Below are 9,705 nucleotides of genomic sequence, written 5' to 3' on the forward strand. Positions count from 1 at the left end.
ATTGCTCTCAATCATTTGAGCTAAAGACTTCCCATTATTCTATAACTCCATGGCATAGTCACTTCCTTAACTAATAGACTCATTCTTTCCTTAACTCAAATGTTTTTTATTTCTTTTTTTTTTTTTTCTGTACTAACACTCTGAGATATGCTAGCATGAGAATACTGGCTTATCCTAGCAACGAGGTTTTTTTTTTTTCCTAGTTTCCCATACTTGACTCATGTATAAGAGTATACACACCACCAACAACAACAACAACAAAACAACGCACCACCACCACCACCACCACTACCACCACCACCCACACACCACCACCACCCACCACCACTACCACCAACCACCACCACAACAACAACAACAACCAACAACAACAACAACACCAACAACACCAACACCAACAACACCCACCACCACTAACACCAACACCACCACCAGGAGACTGAGTCCATTTTTGTTGTTTGTAGGCATATGGTTTCAAGGCTGACCACTCTGCACCAGGCAAGTAGTGAGAGTGCTCATACCTGCAAGAGGCTAATTCCCCTCCCAGCCATCATTAGTTCTAGGAACCATTTTTGTAAAAGATTGGAAATCTTTTTAATAAAAAGTGGTAAGTATGAGAAACCAGAATAAAACCTCTGCACTCCCACTGTATAAGCCTGAACTGAACACCAGCAGAGCCACGTCTTGTGAGCCTGCTGTAATTTCTTAGTGAAACATTGCTGTGAAATGTTATATATTAATTTTGTAACCCTCTAAGAATAATTTAATAACTTTAATTCCCAATTTCTTGGGGCTTACCTTATTAAAAAAAAAAACACCTACTACCCATAAGTAATAAAGAGATACATAATTTCTGGTGTTACAGGTGAAAATTGAAGCTCAAAGAAATTAAATGACTTCCTTGAAGCTTGCAACAAAAATTGGAGAAAGTCACACCAGGGCCCATGAAAATCCAAAGTCTGTGTTGTTTCTTAAATATCCACACTTTAAAAACCTGACGAGAGCATTCTCTCAAAGCTGGGGATAGCAAGGGGGGGGGGCACGACACAGGAAAGTTTGATTTTTTTTCTCCTTGCTTTAGAAAGCAATTGGAAGTTCATTGAGTTGTCCCAGAGAACTATGGTTCATTCTTTTCACAATACTTCAATGGATGGACTAGATGGATGCCTCTCTAATTCCTTTACTTTTCTAAAATCACTACCAAACCTTCTCATTCTAGTGCAAATGACTCCCCTATGGTGATATTTTATTTATGCTGAAATGTGATTTTATTTGTATGTTTAATAAATAAAGTTGCCTGGGGGTCAGAACTAATAGCAAGCCATAGCAGAAGTCTGGTAGCACTTGCCCTTAATCTGATCACATGGTAGGCAGAGTTTGTGTATTCAAGGACATAGCCAGCTTGGAGACACACGCCTTTAATCTCAATACCAACCATAGAGACCTGGAGGTCCATATAGACAGGGAGTGACGAGAAGGTCATGTGGTTGAGCTTAGAACCAAAGAGAAGGCAGAACAGAAAGTCAATAAAAATACAGACACACAGGAAGTAGGCCTCTTTCTCAGGGGAAGGATGGCAGCGGCAGCGAGGGATAAGAAGGTTGTCTTGGTCTCAGCTCTTGGCTACTGCTCTCTGATCTCTGGGCTTTTTACTCTGCATTTGGCTCTGTGTTTCTTATTTAATAATACCGTTCAGAATTACATCTACACTCTCCTTTGAAACCCTATAAATATAACAAACATAAGCTCAAACCATGAATCAGTTGTAGTTTTTAAAGTACTTACTATATTATTCCACTTTCTGGATGTCTCTTCTGATAAGTCACAAGCATTCTTGAAGGTAAGAGTTGTGTCTCAAGCAGTTTTGTATTTTCAGCAACTGCAACAATGTATCCAACTCCTGAAAGATGCTCTGGAGATGTTAATTGTGAAGCAATGAATGAATGAACAAGAAACCCACAAATGAATGTGATGACCTACCATGTGTCACTACTTGAACAATAATAATAAAATACCAAGGATAGAATTCCCCCAGATGGATTCCTCTTTTGTTCAGTTAAACCAGTCAGCAACTCAAAATACCGATTCCAATTCTGAAATACCTATAACTTTAAAAATTAAATATTAACTTTTTAATTTATGGAACAAATATTTATTCTCTACAAACACTTTGCTATGCTCCTTAGGTACATTACTAGTTTTAACCTGACAAAAAAATGAAGACGTGTTATCCTCATTTCTTTCCATATTAACTGATGCAGGCTAAATACCCTGAAATAAAGTCACACCGTTAGCTCACACCGCCAATAGGATCTAGACCCAGTGTGCCTGATTCTAAAGTTCATGCTTTTCACCAACTGTTGACAGCTCCTTTTAAAATGTTACTAAATAAATCAAGCTCTGGGGTAATTCAGTGTGGAATAAAAGAATAAAAACAGACCCCAATGCTTAGTGTTTCACTTCAGTTTCCAGCACCGTTTGTTTGGTTGCTAGAGGGGGTATAGACCTGTGATGGCAATTTTATTAGGAGACACTTAAAATGGCAGTGCAGAGAATGTCTTTTATCACAGTGGCGCCTCAGTTTGGCACTGCTCCCCATGTCTCTGATGAAGCTGTTTCATCTGAGATTTCTTTGCATTTATTGTGTGTGTGTGTTTTCCACTGTGTCCAGCCATTCCGATGGTAACATATGGTTAGTTTTGTTAATTGGACTTTCTCTTCTGCTGTGTCTGCAAAGTGTCTTGTAATTTATATTCAAATGTTTGTCATGTCCCCGAAGTCTGCTCCGTGATGCCCATGTTTGTTTTGTGGCCCGTGACTATAGCATGTATTCCGTTTTCTGGCAGAGATTTTGAAGATTTCCTGATATGTGCTGGCTTTGTATTACATTGTGATTCCTGCTGTTACCTTGACCAGACACCAGAGTTATCACAGGGAAGGAGTCGATAAGGGGAAGGATCATTTTTTAGCCAATTCGAGGAAACAAACTAGAAGAAAGTAGTTTTGTTTATCGAAGACAGAGTGCTAGAGGATTCATGTAGCATTAAACATTTATGGAAGCTTATAATGTGACAAGCACAGGCTATGATCAAGGCTCGGAAGATGTAAACAATGAATATAGAGAGGCCAGCAAGAGCTAAACTCAGCCCAGATTCTTAAATGCAACTTAACTGAACTCAACCAGGTGAGTTCGATATTCACCAGGTGAGCGACACTGGGCAAGGTATTACAACTCTCTGTGCTTCTGTTTCCCACTCTCTTTAGCGAGGGTGATGATTATTTCAGGCCTGGTGGGAGATAAATGAGCTATTGTTTATAAGGAATTTATAACAGTAGACATAATACCACTTCTGGTAAGGAAGACCACGGGAGCAACTTGGTGAAACAATAAGCTCTTGACCACATTTCTAATTGTTTAAGATCAAATTCTTGGAAGTTCATATGAAATGGCAATTGTGCAATTATGTGATACAAAGCAGAGGGAGGAAGAGAGAGAAAGAGAGAGAATCCTTGAAGCGATGTCACCACTAGAGACAAGATCCTGTGGTATTTGGAGTATATTATCTTTGGATAAAATGATAACATTTCTCAGGAAAGCCCAAGAGCATCCAAATCCCACAATAAAAAGTACATAAAACCCAACCAGGATTCTGCAGCCTTCTGGGACCGTCATGCCGCTCATCTGAAATCCTGAAGAGAATTTTTCCTCTCCATTTCCACTTAGAGGAAGTGCAACATCTGTTTGTTTCTTTATCCTGCGGTTTGCCACGCGCTTCTCTGGTTGGGGGAAAGTTAGGGGAGAAAGGGGCAAGAAGGAGCCTAAAGGAATAAATTAAAAGTAGGCAAAAATCAACAGGTCTGATAGACATCATTATATGAAAACATAACCTCACTGCCAATGAACTCCTACTTTTCTTTCAAAACAAAAGTTGGTATGGAAATACTTTGGCACCTTTATGTGTCAAACGCTTAGGCATTAGTCTGCCATGTTAGGCACTGAAGAGGACCTGGTGAGCAGGACAAACACAGTATCATAGCTGCCCTCACAGGGACGATGATGCGTTTTCATATACAGAGCTGAGCTGAGCTGGAAGGAGAGACAGAAGAGAAGGGGAGTGTGTGTGTGTGTGTGTGTGTGTGTGTGTGTCTGTGAGAGAGAGAGAGAGAGAGAGAGAGAGAGAGAGAGAGAGAGAGAGAGAGAGAGAGAGAGAGAGAGACCGACAGACTGGTTGTTGGGAATGAAATCAGGGCTTTGTGCATGCTATGTAAACACCCAACAACTTAGTTAAAACCAGCTCCCTTAAGAAGCACCCATCAAATTCAACCATGTGATAGGTGTTGGGGTAAATCGATAGCAAGGGTACACACAGGATGCTGAAGGAACCAGAGGGGCATGCACTCAAGAGTCTGGGCTACAAATGTAGAGGGGTGGGGTAGAGAGCAATGGAGGGGAGCATGATCATAAAAGGGGCTTTCTGTTCACTCTTTTTAAAGAGAGAAGAAACTAGGTGTGTAAATAGTGTTGAGGAAAACTAGGAGATAGAAACAGAAACCTAAAACATCAAGTAATGTCTCCGAGGACACAGAAAGTGTGAGAGGGAAGAATCTGGAGCTGTATAGGGATTGGTTTTGTAATCATATGAAATATCATAGGTGTGTGCATATCTGTATCAGCCCTTTCTTATTCCCATGGGCTTTCAAATCTCCTTTATAAAAGTGTCTAGAGTGAGTTCCATGTGAGCAGGAACTATGTCTCTCTTCCTTATCAGTGCCTTCATTGATGCCCATGGTATATATTAATGGGGAGTTAGATATGCTGTGAAGACTTTATGTATTCATAAATACAAGACAAAAGAAAGTGGACCCGGTTTGGGAAGGCTAAAAGAGGACATTTCAAGGCCAAAATGTGTCAAACAGCAGTAGCTCACAAGCATCCTTTTACAATTCAAATCTCGGGGCTCTATCAAGAGGAGAATGGTTCATACATAATTAATATGCCTCCTTCAGAACCCTCAATTCTGAGTTTGACTGAGATCTTCAAGTCCTCTAAATGTGAGTTTCCTAACTAGCAGAAGGAAAGAAAATAGACTTGATGGAGGACATGCCTATGGAGAAGAAACATCTATAAATTACCAAAATTGAAAATTGAGAGTCAAGGGCTGTATATCTTATCACCCACAGATTTTCACACTCAGAACAGTGAAAACCTAACAGAGTCATACCAAATAGGTATTTGTGTTTATCTTACTTATTTATACTAATAATGATTTCCAAAAATGTTTTTACATTTATTGTTTAAATCTGTCTTTGAACAACTTCACATTTGTATCCAATTTCAATAATGCTTTTTGGCTAGAATTGAAAATGTAGTTAAGGCTACAGTGGAATATTTGGTCTTGTGATATGACTCTTGGGTTTACTCATAGTCTTGACCCCACTATTATCATACAGATAACAAGTAACAAAGATAGGTCTCAAATTCGTATCTAAATATATGGGAAGTCTTCCTAAGCACCAATTAGGGAAGGCTAAAAATTAAAAAGTTGTTCGGCAAGAGACTGAAGAAAGACTGGGCAAAAGAGATAATAGATCCTAATAAATGTATTAAGTGGCAATATATTAATATGTATTAATACATATTTCTCCATATCTTTAGAGAGAGAGAGAGAGAGAGAGCAGAAAGAAGAGAAAGAGAAGATATCAAGTTGAGAGAGGATGTGGGAGAGGGTGCTCAGGACATGGAGGGAGAACCACAGGGGTAAAGGGTAGATATGACCTAAATCAATTCTATTCCTATATGAAATTACCAGAGAATAATTTTTCAAAGAGAGTAAAAAATTCCAGGAATTAAAGAAAAAAAATCATTGTTTTTTTTAAATGAAAGAGACATAAAAAGTACATACAGCCTGGTGGTGGTGGAGCATGCCTTTAATGCCAGCACTCAGGAGGCAGAGCCAGGTGGATCTCTCTGAGTTCGAAGGCAGCCTGGTCTACAGAGAGAGATCCAGGTCAGGCACCAAAACAACATAGAGAAACCATGTGCCCCCCCCAAAAAAAACCCAAAAGTACATACATACATTTGCGTTTTGTAACGTGTTTAAAACATATGAAAAATGATTCACGGCTATAGGACTCAGAATAGTGAACCATTAATCAGACTTTTGTCACGGTGACACGTGACAGGAACTGTTTAAAGTGGGGAAGATTTATTTTGGGTTACAATTTCAGAGACTTTAGTCCATGGTTGGCTGGTTCCTTTGTTCGGAGCCAGAGGTAAAGTTGAATATGGTGGTGGGGACCAAAGGAGAAGGCTGCTTACCTCAGTTCAGCCAGAAGGAACAGGGAGCAAACACTTGCCCTAGCTTGCCTCCTGCTCCTTCCTGTTTCATTTGCTGCCTGCATACCCAGCCTGAGGGATGGTGTTGCTGACATTCAGGGTGGGGCTTTGGTTAGTCAATGACCCCCAGAAGAACCCTTACAGACACAGACAAGAGTGTTTTACTAATCTCATAGATATCAGTCATCACAAATGGGCATCATAGTAAAGGGTAATGGAAGCATTAGGCCCTTCTTGATCCAAGTGGGGTCTACTCATTGTGTTGATATGATGATGTCATAAGCCAGAGACCGCCAAGAACACACCTCTTCTGAACTCTGCTTGTACTTGGGGCAACAAGAAGCTCCTGTGGGGAAGCTTGTTTTTCTGATTCATTGTCCAGCTGTCAGTAGGAGGAAATTATATATTTACCACTGGGAAGATATTTACTGTGTATTTGTATATTTGTTGAGTTTTACATTGGTAATGCATGTACTTTACTGACCTACATCATACCTCAATAAGAACATTAAAAACCAAAAAGAAACAATTTTCTGCATTTCCACTTGGCTATTCTCTGCCTCTTCCCTGACGCCTGTCCACTTTCCCACTGAGCAGCTGTTCCGTAACCCCCAAGACACTGGCTTCCTCCAAGAACTGCCTTCAGAATCTTGCTGCCACTGACTCTGCAATGTTCTTTGGGAAACAAGCTTCTCTTTTTCTCTCCTGAGACCCTGTCTGTCTCCTTCCTTGAAGAAACCGTCTAAGCATATGAGGTCTTTCCAAAGCCCCTTGCAGGGCACAGAGGGGCGGGCACCCCTGGTGCTGGCTCTCCACGTCACGTACCATTCTGTTGCCCTGTGCAACTCCACACGTTTCACTGAGTTAGGGTTGTATTTGTGACTCTTCCACGCATTTCAGGAACTTTCCAGCTAACATACCATCCTCTGAGTGTCTCAGACGTTAACAGACACACACCCACATGCCCACATATTCACTGAAACCTGCACACATCTGTAAGCACATTTTAGGTACTCCCAGTCCTCTGTCTTAGTACGATTTGAAATCAGGCTGTTTTCATACATGATGTTTCAAAATGTACTTTTTATTACATATGAAGGAAAACAGTTTACTGTTTCATTTCATTTGGAGATCAGGAAGCTTCTTTCTCCTGTTCTTCCTTTCTTAATATCTTCCTCTGTAAATAGTAAAGTTCTTATCTCTTGCCACTAGGTCATCATAAAGCTCATAGAAGAAGGCCCTTGCTCCGTGATTACATTTAAGGTTACTTTGCTGACATCTACTGGATAGGATCGTTTATACAAATATGTAACCAAGGCGGGGCACAACAATTCTTTTCCGGCTGTGATGTACCAATATTTTTAAGATGAAATAAACTGGATTGGCAAAATTTAATTTTCTTGTGTTTTGTAAATAGACTTGTTTCCTTCCTTCCCTCCTCTGTCCTTTTTTTAATAAGTAGGGAAAATATAAAGACTCAACATTTCAATATTTTGGGCTTGAAAACTAGAGTATTAACTTTTCTCTAGAACAGTAATGGAAGAGAAAATTGGTGTATACTCAAGAGGCTGCATCACGTTGTTATCTTCCTGCTGATACATCTCCCAGCTTAACAAAACAGATGAGATGAAAAATATTATGTAAATGAATCAGCTGGCTTCTACTGAGAAGTTAATGTGCTCTCCTCCGTCACCAAGAAAGGCCATTCTAACCCCAGCCAGGCACTTAAGAGCATCAGAAAGCCCAAAACAAGTAAGGGGCTTACTTAACAGCTAACTAGAGGTGATGACATTATTACTCTTAGTTGTAACTCTAATGGTACAGAAAATGTACACCTATAATAGAACTTAAGATTTATCTGGCTCATGCTCTTCATTGTTAGGATGTACAAGTGGAAGTTTCTAATAATGAGAATGTCATAAAATGCCTGAGTTAGTTCTTAGTTTATAACCTATAAACAGCAGGCCAACAATTCACCCAGTTGCCACTACATGCTTGGTCTTTAGGTGGTGACTTAACTATTTATATCTCCATAGCAACTCCTGAAATTACATGAGAGATTAAGATCTGTAGATGAATTTCTAAGTGGTCTTATTAAATAAAAAACACAGAGCCAAATATAGAAGTGAAAGCCTTAGATCAGGGAAATAGGAAAAGGCACCAGCCAACCTTACCTCACCAACTCTGCAGCTTCCAAATGAGTTACCTTCTGTCTACCCATGCCTTTATTGCCTTGCTATTCTACCCTCTCATTGGCTATCTTAGCCCAGCTACCTCAGTTACCTTTCCTACACAGTTCTGTCACTTTCTCTGTCTGTACAGACCTCCAGGACTCTATGGTTGGTACTGGGATTAAAGGCGTGTGTCACCACACTTGACTTTATTCCCTAGTGTGGCCTTGAACACACAGAGATCCTGCCTGCTAAGGGATTAAGGGTGTGTGCTGTCTGACTTCTTTGTTTACTTAAAATGGCTGGCCTTTTCCCCCTGATCTGCAGGCAAGCTTTATTTATTAACATACAAATAAAACATCGCCACATTTCAGCACACATTAAATATCACCACAAAGATCAATTGTCATTTCAACTCACAGCTTGTTCTAATGACAGAGCACATGACCTGGTGAGAAATATGCAAATATGCATGTAAATTTAATAATATTTTATAATTTTTATATGTATTGATTACATAGATATTAATTTATTGCTATAAGTCATCCAATATTTAGCAATTTCTGTATGTAATATCTACACCTGCTGTGCCTCTGAAATTTAAGCACAGCTTGGCTAGGACCTCTGCTTCCGAGTTCCACAGAACTAAAATAAATACACTGGCTGGGTCTGTAGTCTTATCTGACCTCATCAAGTCTCAGCTTGGGAATCAGATATGTCCAGGCTCTCTGGGATTGCCAGACTCATTTTCTCAAAGCTTCAGAACAGGGCTCTACTTTCTGCAAGTTGTGTATCAAAGACTGACTCAGCACCATGAGCTCCTTGCCATGTGAGCATCCCAGCATGGTTACTCATCTTTGGTCTCTTAGTCAAAGCCAACAGGAAAGACTCCATCTAGACAGGGTTATGCTTTTGTGGACCACAGCCACATTATGCCATCCATATAATCAAATAATGCCTTTGCTAAATTCTGCATAGGAGCAGATGAAAGATCACATCCACATGAAAACCTGAACACCAGAGCTGGGAACACTGGAGACCACCCTTGACTCTTTACTTAACAATACAGTTTCAAAATTACCAAACTCATTTTCATGTGAAAGACATGAAGTAAGTTTGTCCTGGAAGTGCTGTGTGTACTTTAATTTCATTGACAACATTCAAGTGATTCTGGGTCCTTTCCACAGATGAAACAGC

Source organism: Peromyscus leucopus, chromosome 11 (genome assembly GCF_004664715.2).
Source record: "Peromyscus leucopus breed LL Stock chromosome 11, UCI_PerLeu_2.1, whole genome shotgun sequence".
In the NCBI taxonomy this organism is placed as follows: domain Eukaryota; kingdom Metazoa; phylum Chordata; class Mammalia; order Rodentia; family Cricetidae; genus Peromyscus; species Peromyscus leucopus.